The 15,294-nt window shown below is 43.4% G+C and overlaps 1 protein-coding gene across 2 annotated transcripts in view; it reads right to left on the reverse strand.

Moving 5' to 3' along the window:
• adarb1b (adenosine deaminase RNA specific B1b) overlaps positions 1-15,294 on the reverse strand; it is a 111,928-nt gene that overhangs the window by 74,475 nt on the left and 22,159 nt on the right. The window contains exon 2 of one of the 2 annotated variants that reach the window (XM_084478426.1): positions 10,703-10,742. The exons of the other annotated variant lie outside the window; for it this stretch is intronic. The gene's annotated coding sequence lies outside the window, so the exon portion shown is untranslated. The remainder of the gene's footprint in view (positions 1-10,702; positions 10,743-15,294) is intronic. 2 annotated transcript variants of the gene reach the window in all.

Genomic DNA, 15,294 nt, shown 5'->3' on the forward strand with positions numbered 1-15,294 from the left:
AGACACAATAGAACACACACGCCAGGGTTGGTTGAGTTAAAAACTATTAAAAATTGCTTAGATAGTCCAACAAGGGGGCTGGCTACCTGTTATAATTGCTAGATGATTTGGATGATATAGAATGATCACATCACACCTCAACTCAAACACCAATCTCACCTTTTAGTTCATTAACAAGCATGTACCAAATAGAGGCTGTAGATGGCCTACAAATCCTTAACATAATCCTACTCTTAATCTGCTCCAAGATACCGAAGCAATTAAGAGGAAGAACTTTCAAGACAGAGTGTTGCTCCAAACCAGAAACCCAGTATCGGTTAAAAGTAAGCTGAGCATTTGAATGCATCAACGCACAAAAGGCTGGAACTTGGAAGAATGGAGGAATCTTGAGGCACAGCTTTTTCTTTATTCAGATCCGACCTCTGCCTGTCCAGAATGGAAAATTGCAAAGGGTCAGCTGTACGTGCCCTGCTTAAGTTCCTCTTACAAGGCAGAGAGCGGACAGGAATGAATACTGTGCCCAAAGAGAGGAAAACAAAAGGAGGGGACGTAGGCGTCCTTCAAAATTAAAACGGTGTCATGTCAACAGAGGTCAGGCGTAGTTGTGTCTGGGTGTCGAATGTCAGAGCAAGAGCAGGATATTGGATCAGTGTTTGGTGTGAGAGCAGGGTCAGGACACTAGCTATAGCCGCCTGCTAAGCTACGCAACAGTGCTGGCTGTGATGCTATGGTAGACAGGCTGTATATTTATATCGGTTTGTTGTAAGGAACACGACCCCCACCATACTCTTGTGGGTCTATCCCATCATTTATATCTTAGTTTTATTAAGATATTATTATTAAGTGTTAATAATTTAACACTTAATTTAGAGGAGTTTGGTGATTTGTCACCAAACAACATGTTTCTGACTTGACTTGACTGAAATAATTAAAAGCAAAAATGAAATATTGAATATCTTGGAATATTCGTTCAAACTATTGAGCCCACATTGAACACTATCTTGGCGAACACCTAGGGAAATATGTGAAAAGCAACCCAGCAAAATCACCACACAACACTTATTCTTCTGCTGAAGTGGAGGAGGATAACCTCCGGTTCACCCCAGCTTGTGTTGGGGGTTTACCGCAACCAATCTCTTTCACCTACAGCGCTTCGCTTGCGACGAAACCCACAGGATCTGCAAATCCCATTCAAACCACACACTGCCTCTGTGTGTTTTCCCCTCCTTGGTCCTGGCATGCTGCTAACTAAAGCCCGGGAGCAGCCAAGGACAGTGGTTAATGCCGATCCCGTCGGAGAGAGATGCCTCCTGAGCCGTTCCATGGTCATGAATCAGGAACAATAGATGCAGGGGATGCAAAAGGCTTCCAAAGAAAAGCTCTGCACACATTGAAGCCGCTTAAGACTGAACAACCTGATGATCAAGCATTGTTTGATTTAAGAGAGAGAGAGAGAAAAAGCATGAGGTGAGGAGGATACCTAAAACAGACCACGGTTCTTTGGCACCGTATGTGGCGTGGCATTCATACGAAAACAGCCATGACTAATGCAGGTCGGAGCATCCCGTTGCGTCTTCTGGGGTAATGCAAATGAAAGTGACAAGAGCCATCCTCCAAATTGAACAGGTCTCCACTTTCTGCATCGAGTTCTCATTAAAAACATGGCACGCGAGACGGGAGGTTAAACAGTTCACCCCCCCACCGGTCATGGCTGAGCAGGTAGGCTAATAGCTGGGCTCTTTAAAGGCCGGTCAAGCAGGCACAATCAAGACATCACAGGCCTAATGAAAAAAATGGGACTAGCCAAAAGGAGATGCAAACCCATTCTGTTGCCGCCACTCCCAAGCCAAACTGAAATGTGTCTCGCGATGGGCACTTCAATAAGAAGTATACCTCAGATATAGATACGTATAATATTACTTCATACTTTTGACAAGTCTCTGGTTTTCTGTAACTGGGTTAGAGAGGGGTGTGTACCAAAATTGTATTTGTAATGTTGAATTCAGATTTAAGATACGTATGATAAGCATGTAGGCAGAGGTTAGGCTTCTGGCTCAAGGACACCTACAGGTAGGCTGCAGACATTGGGGATTGAAACCACCACCAATATATCTCTACTAGGCCTGGGCGATATGGCTGAAAGGCATATCACGATATAACTTGATCATATTGATCAATATCGATAACTATTGATAATTTGAATGACCTAAAAAGACTAGGAATTACCATGCTGGATTTAAACGCACAACCTATTCTCTACCCATTCCTCACGGTAGTGCAACGGGGCATTCATTCAACACTTTAATAGTTTTTCGATCAATATTTAGGGAATTCTATTCTTTCCCCACAGATCAATCAAGAGAAACAGGTACAGATACAGGTGAGTGACTTTGCCGCTGGTAACGCCAGTTGTCATAAACACATAAACCACCATATTTTAGGGAGCTGATGCCCAGAGAGCAACAAATCTTTTGAAACAAACCTTTTCATGCACCGCTGCTACAACGATACAGAGCTAGCAGCCTGACAGATGACGGCTAATTGACCGTGTCGCGGAGAAACCGTTTTTACGCTTTCCTGATGGAAGCAGGCGGGAATGGAAGGTGAGCGGGTAACATCGCTCTTCCCGAAAACTAAATGGACACAAACACATTGTCAGGTCTATGTTTGACCTTCAGAAGGGGCGTTCAACAGAGAATCTGGCAGTTTGTATTTGGTTGGACAGATACTGTTCAAATTCCACGTCTTCAAGGAGGTAGTGCAGGGACAACACTGGAGTCTGATTCATTCAATCTTCACTCCATCGATAATTCAATCTGATCCAATCTAAAGATAATGAACGGTATAAATAGTCTATTGTGCTCTAGTCAAGAAATTAAACAAATACATGCAACACCAAATGAAGTGAGTTTGCTTTATTATCAATAGTATCATTGACATTCTCATACTTTTATTCCGGCCTTTTTAATCTAATTTGGTGATATTTGAAATCGACAGGCAATCATGTAACTGTTTTTGCCCTGCGACCTCCAGTGTTGTGTGAGGGTGTGTGGGACTGAGCATTTCACACATATGGAGGACGACCTTGAGACAAATTCACACAAAAGGACCTAAAGAAAACAAAACACATAACATATTGTGGAAATTCCCTTTACATCCGACGCGGATCAATAAATCAAATGCACTGAAAAAACAAAAACATCTGGTATCTGTGGCTGTCAATAATTTCATAAGGCCTAAATTAAATTATTGGAAAGCCCAACTGTGTGTCCATCTTGATACTTTCAAAAAACAAGCTTACTCTGACCCGTTTCTCCGCATTGTCTTTTACATTGTTAAAAGGCTAGTTTGTACGTTTGGGCTTATTCGTGGGTTCTGTGTTCATGACATAGCCAGAATCCTAATGACTGCCTCCTGCTTTCCTCCACTCCTCTAAACGTACACAGCACAGCCCCTCACCACCACCACCCACGTTACTCCCCTGTTGGCTTGTAAACAACATCTTTCCACACTTCTGTTCATGTGTTCATGCAATCTGGCCATGCCTTAGAGAACCCACAGAGACATCCAAGTTCAACAACATAAAATGGCTGGTTGCCTTTCTTTTTTTAAATCAAGGGAACAATACCCAACAAGGCTCCGAAACCAGGGCAGGCGGCTGCTTCAAGGCTAACAAGTCACGTCTGGTTTTATTGAGTTTCCAAGCGAAGGCTTGCAGGCAAATTTCGATAGCTTACAATCATTTGTCATTATAGCTTTATAGATCTCAGGCACACTTGCTATAAAGAATGCAGTGAGAACACAGTGCAGGAATGAAATAAGAATAATAGGATTGTCACAATAATCCTTTGGAATATAATGTCACACAAATATCACAACGTGCTCATCCATGCGGAATTCGCTTTGAAACAAATCTATGGAGATTGGCGCTGTGAAATAAATGTGGCATTAAATAGATAAATGTGGCATTATGAAATAAATGTGGCATTATGAAATAAAAGTCAGCTGAAACAAATAAATGTGGCTTTATGAAATAAAATAAAAATAATAATAAAAAAATAAAAGTAGTCCTTTTTGGAAGAATTTCAAAATAAAAACATTAATTTCAAAATATTGACTAATATTGACTATAAACGTGGCTCATTTATTTCAATGCCATATTTATCACAGATTTATTATATATTGACTCAAATAGCATTCTAATCAAATCCAACTGATGTTTATTCAAAATTAGTACACGTTTATCTAGTGTAAAAAATAAATAGAATTCCAACCACATTGAACTACAAAACTAATTTTGAGAGGAATTCTACAGGATTATAATTTATTGATACCGGGCTGATATGTGGAGCACAGAGAGGGGAGACTACATTAAAGAGGGGAAAGGAGGTGCTGGACCCTTGACTAGAATACGTGTATCCAACAAATGTCACTCCATGAAACATAACCATACATCTCATGGATTCTGCTTAGCTGGGACTAATGCAGACCACCCATGTCAACGCACACACACACACACACACACACACACACACACACACACACACACACACACACACACACACACACACACACACACACACACACACACACACACACACACACACGGCCAATAATAGCTGATCAGCCCTGAGGAGTTAGTGCCTGTTGGTGCACAGTGTAGTTGATGAGTCAGAGCGTTCATTAGCAAGGGAGGGGTCATTCCTATTTCAGAAAATTACAACACGCATACAGGGCTACAATAATGTGTGCAATGTCGGTTTTATCATACGATACATAGGATTGCACACATGGTACATGAAAAGCAGGGACATTCTGCTGATTATGTTCCACACCCTCAGTCTTTCATTCACATTCAATCCACTTTGTTTTGACATGGTATAAGGATGCCCAGTACAATCCCCTTCTCTGTAGTTGTACGACACATGGACATTTGGAAATCGTCCAAAAAAATTGCCCAGAGATGGACCCGTGACTGATAACGATGCGCGAGAATCATTTCAAGTCCAAGCTAGAACCTTCGCCATTTAAAATTTAGCAATTCATTTCTTGGTACAGGTACAAGGTGAGCAGATGTGCCCATTGTCTGGGGGGCAGTCCCAGTTGTAAATGTTGGTGGCCTATCCCCAGCTGGGGAACAACATTTACAACTGGGACTTGCCCCAGACAATGGGCACATCTGCTCACCTTGTGCTAAAGGCTAGCCTAACACCAGAACCCTGGGTTTAGAACAGTGTTTCAGCTGCTCGAGGCTAGCTGAATATGAGACCATTGGGTTGTGAACAGTGTTATAATGGCCAATGTCTAGCTGAACACCCATTGGTTTAGAACAGCGTTTTATCAGCTCATGGTTAGCTGAATAGCAGACAATTGGGTTTCAAACTGTGTTTTACCTGCTAAAGGCTGAATACCCGAGCAATGGGCTAAGTGAAACACCTCAGACCAGATGGTATGGTATGGTGGTGGTGGTGGTGGTGGTGGTGGTGGTGGTGGCGAGTGGTGGGTGGTAAGCTTACTCTAACATCCGCACTGGCAAACACTGGGCCAGGCTGAGTTTTGAACCGAATCGGATGAAATCAAAAACCCAAACACACCGCAAGTCCAAATCTGGTTCCAATCTAGTGTTTGTTCTAAATGACCGCTGTGTTGTAACTTGTAACCCACAAAGTTGTCCCTCTTCGCCTTGTGTATTTCTTATCTTTGCGTAGCGGGGTGCTTCGAGACTGAAGCATTAGAAACCGTCAGTTCCTGTACAAATGTATTTCCGTCATTTTGGGAAGAAGAAAATGTAGCAAACATCTGTCTACAAGCATGTCTGTTACTTGTAAACAATCACTCCAGTGTGGGAGATGGTTTGTCAAAAGGGTGTTAATTAACCGACTCCGAACATATGACACCATAAATCAACAGAATTACATTCAGAATGAGTGGTAATTAAATTAGTGACATCAACTGAACTTAAAGTGTAGCTAGTTTCAAAGAGCATTGGATTCAGTTGATTTTATAAAACAACCAGTAAAAAGATTTAATAAAGAATGAATGAACATTTCCTGGAGAGCACATCCAAGAGATCTATCTCAGCAATGTCAGATACAGAGGAGGGAAACTTTGCCCTCTTGGGAAATCTAAAAAAACATTTTCATTTTTTGTGCAATAAAGCTGTCACAGGGTGACATTGAGCTCACATTGAAAAAGAGAACCATAGATAATTAGGTATTCAAATACTCTTTGAATACTCTCACTTATAGTATATATCATTTCTCTGTCTCTCTCAGTGGTGCATAGTGCATAAGATTTATAATTTAACAACCATCGTGAGGAAGTAATGGTTTTGCCTAAGGGTATCCCAGCCTTTTAACAGCCTTACTCACAAAAACAGCACAGCCTTCGACGCGGCTTGTGGTAAATATGGACTCCCAATACCCAGTGGCCCAATCACACTGAGGCCTGGCGTGGTCACATGATCAACGCCGGAGAGCCCATGAGTTTTTACTCCAACATTGATTGCATGAGAACCTAAAATTGGATATTGATTGTCGGGCCCATTCTCTGGCTTTGCTGTCGTTCCGCCTGTCGCGCAGAACAGCCAATCGTGGCGAGTCTCCTGTGCTCTTGGGTGAGAGAAAGGGATCACTTCTGACCGGCCACGGTGTGGAGGATCATTTAGTAAGCAGTGGATTGAATGACTAGTCGATTGAGGTCACTTACCAAACATGCTTTTTTTTTTCCAAACGCTTAATCAGCAAGCCAAGGAATGCATGTTTGATGACCAACAAACTAAACGTACAGCAATCTCTCTTGAAAGTATGACATTACACATGACATTACAGTGAAAGGCAAAGAAAGAAGTGGCTTGGTCTAAAACTACATCTACGCACTAGATGCGTGGATTTGCGTCCTCACACCTTTGTGGCCCTCGCAAAGTTAAACTAAATAATTACACAGCAGGCTGATGGTACTGAACTGAGGGGTAAGAATGAGTTCAACAAAGACGGTTGATTGGACACGAGAACCCCTGAGTGGAACGTGGATGTCGAAGAAGTCACAGTCACAATCATTTATATGGAATGGAATTTCTGAATCATAGTTATTGCACCACGCGTGTGCTGCATTTGGTGGTGCCGGATTTGGTGGTGCCGGATTTGGTGGTGCCGGAGGAAGTAGTATTGGTGTTAAAGTGCCAGTGTTAGAAGCTGTGTTTTACTAGGCCATGCAATAGCTGTGCGGCTCATGGACGACTACGGTGTGGCCAGCGGGAGCACTGGGAGGCGTGTTGTGGGGTGGCTGTGGTAAGAGACCCCATTCACTCCCTTAAAGTACTTCCATTCATAAACCCTTAACCCCTCCCCCCCCCCCCCACCACTCCCCACGCCGCCACCTCTCCCTCGCCGTTTAACCAGCAGCCCCGCCCACCCGTGACATCATAGCTTACTGGCATGCTCTGACATGCGTTTTAACAACTCCACCCCCCCCCCCGCTCATAAAGTAGTGATGTCATGTTGTTCCACGCGGCTATGGAAACGCCGTCTGCAGAAGGGTTTGTCATAACATCCAAATAAAAAGGGAGGCGAGAGATGAATGAGAAACATATGGGGGGGGGGGGGGGGTTCAGTCTTAAGCTAGCTCCCAGTGCTAACAGGACAGAGCGAGAGACCAAGAGAGAGACAGACACAGAGACAGACTCAGAGACACAGAGAGAACGATAGAGTGAGAGAAGGAAACTAAATGTGTTCTTGGATGTTACATGGAGAGAGAATTATAACTCAGATGGAATGGAACGAACAAGGGATGTTTGAAAAGAAAACTAAACAAAAAGGGAAACCATAGGCAACCGATGAATGGCGACAGGAACTGGTCAAAGTAAAAATGTAATACGTGTGCGAGTGTGTGACTATGCATGCAAGTCTATGCACGTTTGTATGTACATGTGTCTGCAATATATATTCCTGATGCTGATGATGCTTCTCCATTAATTTCTGTTTCCTTTATCTCCCTCATCGCCTCTCTCCCTCACTCCTTATGTCTCTCCCTCCGTCTCATCCAGGAGAAAGACTTCCTCCTAATCTTCTGAGAATGGAGACGGGCCTGTGAAGCTCTTACACTGCTGCGGTAATAAAGGGCTCCAGACTTAGACTTCACTACAACCTCAGACAAGGAGAACACGCACACACTCCTCCTTTCATCCATCCACAAACGAGAAGAACCCCGCTGTCTAGGCAGCACTGGTTGTTCAGTATTCCCCCACGAATAGGTATTGAGTGAGTCAGGGGTTTGCATGTATGATTCACATGTGAACGCGGGTCAACCCAAAAGACCCAACAGGCCAGGGAAGCACATCCAGAAGGTTGCACAATCCCACAACCTTGGCTAAGTCGCAACCGACAACTTTGCAAAGTCGTTTGTGGAAAGAAGTTGACACTGATGACATAGATAACCTCATCAAATTTAGCTTTGTTCTAATAATCTCTATCATGTTTATCTTCATCATCATCGTCGTCGCCATCATCATCAAAAATGCCATCCACGCTTGTGCCAAAGACTCAAATCGAGAACAGCAGTGTCACCGTGGCAACACATGCTTCGCTTGTTGTCAACCCTTCTTAGCAACCATCGCCAAATTATATTCTAGGGCCTGAGGCGGCAGGAGGGTCGCGATAAAAGGACAGCCGATCAATCCGAATTAAAATCAGACCGTGGGGTATGCTTCGAGTGCAAACACACTGATAATTAAATCAATTAATATCAATTAAGCAAACGCGCAGCATGTCTTCAGCCAGCAGCGGAAATAAACATACACGGTTTTCATTTATGCCACATAGTGATGGATCTGTTAGCGCCATGGAAACATGAAAATGATACACACTTCCAAACTACACACATCCACACTAGCTGGTTGGGATCCGGCAATAGATTCCTAAAATTCCTAAAAATAGATTCCAATGGATTCTATAAATCAGTGATTCCCAAAGGCTATTTAAATATCACATATACTTTGTGGTTTTATTTATCTCAGCAAATGCAGATTTTCTTCAAAAAAATTTATTGTAAATTAAAGTCACAAATGAATGATTTTGTTTGAACATCCACTGCTCTGAGCTTACACAGTCTGATTATAACATTAAATCTCATCTTTAATTAATAACCTGGCAAATGCGTTTAAACCAAACACCAGCCAGCGTGCCTGAGCCACGTCGGTGATGAATATTAAATAATCAGAGGTGGTCCAGCCACAACGTCCCTCAGACCTAAAGGTCCCACACCCCATAATAGGTAAGGAATGAGCGATTACAATCACTGTAGAGAGGCCACTGTAACGCTACAGGCCTGGGCGTCGCAAGAAAACCTGTGTGTGTGTGTGCACACACACACACACTGGAAGCATCACGAATGAGGTCAAACAAGGTCAATGTTAGCCGTGTCAATGCATTAAAGGGACAGGCCACTGAATGGGCATACATTAGACCTTTTTACTCCCCCCTGTTGAAGCCTTTGTGTGTGTGGTATTCAGTTAGGATTTGCATCGCCCCACCATGACGCACACAAAGGTTGCAGCTGCAGAGACATGGCTCATTAAGGTGTAACCGCTCATCTTCTGATCCGACCCAGCAAAGGGCATGTTTAACTGGCTGAAATGCATGGATGGAGAGGTTTTGAGGGGGAGAGTTAGTGCATGTGCGTGCGTTCAACTCCCCAAAGTGAATCATGAATAAAACAATCCTGCATGTTGCGACTACCAAGTCAGACCAAGGACACACGCACGCACACGCACACGCACGCACACACACACACACAGCAGAAGGAGAATAAAGGCCAAGGATTGTAGTAGATCTCGTCACTCAGAGAGGTCAGAGGGCAGCTGACGGAACATCCTGTTCCTGCTCCGCCAGACAGCAGTGGAATTAGCAGAAACACTTTCCTCAAAGTTGCCAAAAAGACACAGAACTTCCAGCCAATGAAGGGGACACAGTGAGATCCCAGTCCCCGCCCCCACCCATCTGAGGTTTTTAGAAAATACAGAAAACCAATCCATCATGAAATAACCGGAGCGGTGATGGCAGAGGACATAACTGACACAGAGCCATCAATCAAAGCGTCCTGAAGAGGAGTTTATGACGGCTGCGTTGACACAGGTCACCAGACCTGGCGGGAGGGGGAGCTGCGCTACACAGCTGCAATCACTAGTACACATTCATCCACACACCTGTTCTCTCACAAACAGGCACCACACACCACACACACACACACACACACACACACACACACACACACACACACACACACACACACACACACACACACACACACACACACACACACACACACACACACACACACACACACAGAGAGAGAGAGAAATGTGTGCGCCGACACGCACACATGCATGTGTATTGATTTTTTTTTTTTATTATGCAATTTGTCTCCGTCCTCCGGGGTTCAAACAGCTTCCCTCTAAACCATGTGGCCACCGCATCCTCATAAATCAAACCGTCTGTCATCAACACGCTCCCATTGGCTGGACGCATGCGAGCAGAGGGAAATTAATATTTCAATAAGCAGCCGGCTATGCACACGTATTCATTATCTGATCTCTGGCAGGGCAATGGAAGGTAAACAATAATTCATCCTGAATGCTTTTTGTAGGCTTCACAGTCTGCGTGTCTGACGGTGCCGTAGAATGGCACTACAATAGACTTGTACTTACTGAGTCTGCACTGATTTCTGTGGTTCCCTAGCTGTATTTCCTGAAAAAGAGAAGAAAGGAGACAGTATTCAAACACTAGGAGGTTATCTACGGACGTTTTTGTATAACTTGTATCACGAGAACAATATCTCAGATAAATCATGATTTTATTTATTCCAGTTTAACCTTCTTCTACATGAAACACCCTTATTGTGTGCCAATGTTATTTGGTTTTGAAAATTAAGAAATTAAAGCATTGCCATAATCATTTCCCATAAAAAAGCTTTGCAAAATAGAAAAACATGACACACATGCAAAGAGTCACAACACACTGCAAACGCTACAACATTAATGCAAAAGCCACAACACAATGGAACAGAGTGTCAACGCATGTTGACAATTCAATGGGCCGACTATTATTGCAAGCAGACTTCTATTGCCTACACATGTGGAAGAGAAAAGGAATTGCCTGTTTGAGAGGTTGCATTACAGATTACAATGGATTGTTCTTTTCGCCGAAACAACATGCTCTCTGAGACAGTATTATGCGTTGCAATAACAGAACTCTTGTATGATGCCGATAAGCCTGGCAGAGGTGAATGTTACTGTGGGAGTGTGTGTGTGTGGGTGATGGCTGGTTTAAGCAGCCTCACCTGGCCGAGTCTGATTGGACTCTGGGGCCGGGTGAGGCTGCGTACCTGTTGCACATTGGGTATTCAGTGTGCACAGGTTCAACCAGGGATCACCCAACATGGAGCACCAGGACATGTATCATCACCAACAAAACTTAAAATAAACCGGTTTCGACATCACCACCCTGCGTCCTGTGTTTGGAGGAGCCCAGAAAAGCCACCTTTGGAGTGGAGTGTGGCAGACACCTAGGTGTTTGCCACACTCCACACTTCGCTAAAGTAACGGTTCAAAGTTAAGCTATTTATAATAAGGCTTTGGCTATCCACATTCTATACTGAATGAGTATATAATAATAACTAACGCTAACTTCCGTTGTGTTATGGCTTCTGCATTTGACTTGGGATTTGCGTCCGTTTTCCCTATATACGTTGTGTTTTCAGTTTGTTCAACACTTCTCGGCCCCCCCCCCCCCCCCCCCCCCCGTAGGTGTGAGAAATTACGTTCAACCTTTCAGTTCTTTCTCCAGGTTGCCTGGCAACTGGAGGGTTGCAGGTTCGATGCTGGCTCCTCCTAGTTAAGTGCTTTAAATTGCTTCCAAAAAGCTGGCTGTTGCCTTGCATGCTTGACAACACCGTCGGTGTGTGATTGTGAGGTCATCATTTTAAAGTTTTGCTTTGAGTGGCCAAAGGTCTGAATAACACTAACACTTTAAATGCAGTCAATTTACCATTTCAGGGTTGGCTAGATTCAGACCTTGTTGGGCTAGGTCCAGAGTGAGGTTCACTCTTTGTTTAGCTAGGTCCAGAGTGAGGTTCACTCTTTGTTTAGCTAGGTTCAGACAGTGGTTGTCTAGCTTCAGGCGGTAGTGGGCTACCTTGGATGTGTGGTTTGAAAACAATCAATGGATGGATGTGCCATCCGGTCCTCCAGGCTTCGAAATGACCTAGAATAGTAAATTAGCAAACCGATGCTCAACTCTTTTTGTCCTTTCCAGAAGCCTGGCGTGCAAAGACTATTGAAAGAAGGCTTTTGCTTCAACTTCTGCCCGGCTTCTTATACTTCTTATATTGTGTAAATCCATATATTTCCTTTAGAGCATTGATTTGTGTTGTGAGATTGAAACTGCAAAGCACTTACAGAAATGTAGTTCAGGTCTGAATAATTTTGTCGTAGTCCATTTATGGATAAAAGCCAAGACATTTTGAGATGTGTGCAGTGGTAATATAAAAGGTAGAAGATGGACGCGACGTTAGTGAAGGAGCCTGTGAGCCATTACAGGAGAGAACCATTAGTGAAAACCTGCCATAAAATGAAAAGATAGGTTTACGACCGCACCAGAAACCAGAAAACTATTATCTTTAAATGAAATTGTCCCAGCAGCCGCTGGAAGCCATGGTAATGCACTACATTACCAGCGTGAAATACTTCCAATTAAATTCATGATATAAATTCGAGGCCACTTTGTTCCAGCCAAAGTAAGTCATTATTTGACTGCTCTTTGGTGTTGAAAGTGACTCCAAGTAACATTGTCTACTCCAATTCAGATGTTGGTTTTATGCATGGATCAGAATAGGTCACTTTGTAGGACAAAAGCATGGTTGTAAAACACCTATAAATTCAAAGGCCACACCGCTAATATTGAGGGTAATATCGAGTCCCCCTACAGTCGACCGGTTGGAAAACCTCTATAAAGCACAGGGTCTGGTCAACTGGATCATGTTGGAGTATAAAAGGACGATACAGCCACATTATCCATGTGCCCCAGATTTTCAAATAAAACCAAGTGTTGACTATTTTACAACGCGTCCACATCTTGACTAATGTCATCTTGCACGTCAAGCGTGGCAGAATTAACCTCTGGCGTTTGATCAGGGGTCACCGGGTAACACTTTTAAAGCTACGACAGCGTTGCAACGCGTCACGTGTCACATGTCATCTGCGTGATGAGCGCCCTGCGTCAGACGAGTCATACGTGTCGTACTTGTCGGCGGTCCTGCTCCACGGATGATTGCCTCGTCACCATCTCCATGGCGGTCGGGAACACGCAGCGATGCATGGACGATGACCTTTACCGTGGTCGGTGAAAGGGCTCGAGGCGAGCATCTGAACTTGCATGTGTCACACGGAGACAGACAGCAAACTTCCCGAGGGGGGGTGACGGTGTTTTCACCTTCTACGTGTGAGTCACCATAACATGTTTTTCCTCATACTGTGCGGTTACAGTACGCTGCAGACAGCAGCACCAGGGTGACCATTTACTATGATTTAGCTTTAGTAGCCACTCTTACCCCAACAACTTAGAGTGAATTCAGATGCATGTCATTAAGGAGCGGGTAGAGGTAGTGGAATCTTGCTCTAGGATGCCTACAGATTAGGCTGTGGACATTTAGCCTTTATCAATCCAATTAACACCCTTACCACTAACACACCAACATTCTATAAGACCCCATGGTTGCAGGGGTAGCAATGGTGGGGTTACAACTGTGATTTCTTGTTTAAAAAGAAGCCATGTGTAAGGTCTCACAGGAACAGATAGATTCTAAGTGTGTGGGTAGGGCAAACTGTGCGTAGGTTGCTTGCCACACAGACAAAATACTTGGAAGCTGTAGTTTTGAGTTTGATTCAAGCATTTAATTATGGGCATAATTAATATGTTTTTTAGAGGGGGTTTTAAGATTAGGGTGGAACATTCGACCGGGGACCGTCACTGGAGAGCGTCCAAGACATCCTTGACTTGACTCATTTACATTTCAGTCATAAAGTATAACCCTTTAGCCATAACGTTTTTAGTTCAGAGAAAACCTTTTTTGCGTCGTTTTATTGTGCAGAAATTTCTCATAATTCCACAGTATACAAAAAAGTGAAGAAAGTTCTTCCACTGTTGTTCCACTACTTATTCCTTTTATTATGCAGATTCCCAGACCAACACCTGAGTGTGCGACTAATTGCTTTGGTAAAAAAAAATAATACTAATACCGAGGGACGGCCGTTTGTTTTGCTCCACTTTATCTTAAAATCAGAAATGCAATCCAAGACCAAAATAACTTCAGAGTTCATTATTTCATGGCTAATGTGTGCCGTCTGAATGGACTTTTTTTTGCTGGTGTGAACTTGATTAGCGTTTCATGAACAACTTGCAGTGGGGGGACGTCAAAGTAAACAGCCCCTGCAAGACGCAGACCAGCAGCATCCCTGGCAGGCATCATTACCACATCAAAACTAAATAAACAGCTGAATTAAACATGCGTTCGCATCCACCGCCAAACCAAGAGTGAATTGGCCCTCTCCGTATCCATGGGCCTGCCTCACAATCATCAGACTAGTACGCAATCATACACTTCCATTACTGTTGTGTACGGTAGTCTAAACAAGCACTCGGATGGCCCTCGTATATTGTATATATTATATATAATATATATTATATTATCGTGTATAACATTGTAAACTATGATTGTGAATCTAAGGACTTTATTATTATTATATGATACCGTACTTCAATCCAAACTCTGTGTGGATTGAAGTACGGTATCATAATAAAAAGCCTAAGAACAACAATAGTTGAGCGATGCTTGCAGCACTCACCTAATAAAGTATATCAACAATAAGGCACCAATGTTATCCTCAAAATCAATTCTGTTGAAAGCCGCCCCCTCAGAAAATAAAAAGAACGAAGGCACTTATTTTTAAAGATAACGTATCATCATGTGAGTCATGGGTTACATGTTCTGCCTTACAAAAGTCACCTTGTTCAACTAGTGGGTCGGTCTACCCTCCATCTCATATGTGGTCTTTGTGGTAGAAGTATTCTCAATCAAAACACTTCTGTACATCAGAACCAAAAAGAAAAAAAGAGTGGATAGCCAGTGTAACCCCTGGCTCAAGGGAGCGAGGAGCTGGGTCGAGAGTGACCCAACTGCCAGCGAACTGAAAGCGAACATGAGAAGTACAACTGCACAGTTGTTCACTTGAGGGGGCAGTGC

This window comes from Micromesistius poutassou, assembly GCF_964030765.1.
Source record: "Micromesistius poutassou genome assembly, chromosome: 14".
NCBI lineage: Eukaryota > Metazoa > Chordata > Actinopteri > Gadiformes > Gadidae > Micromesistius > Micromesistius poutassou.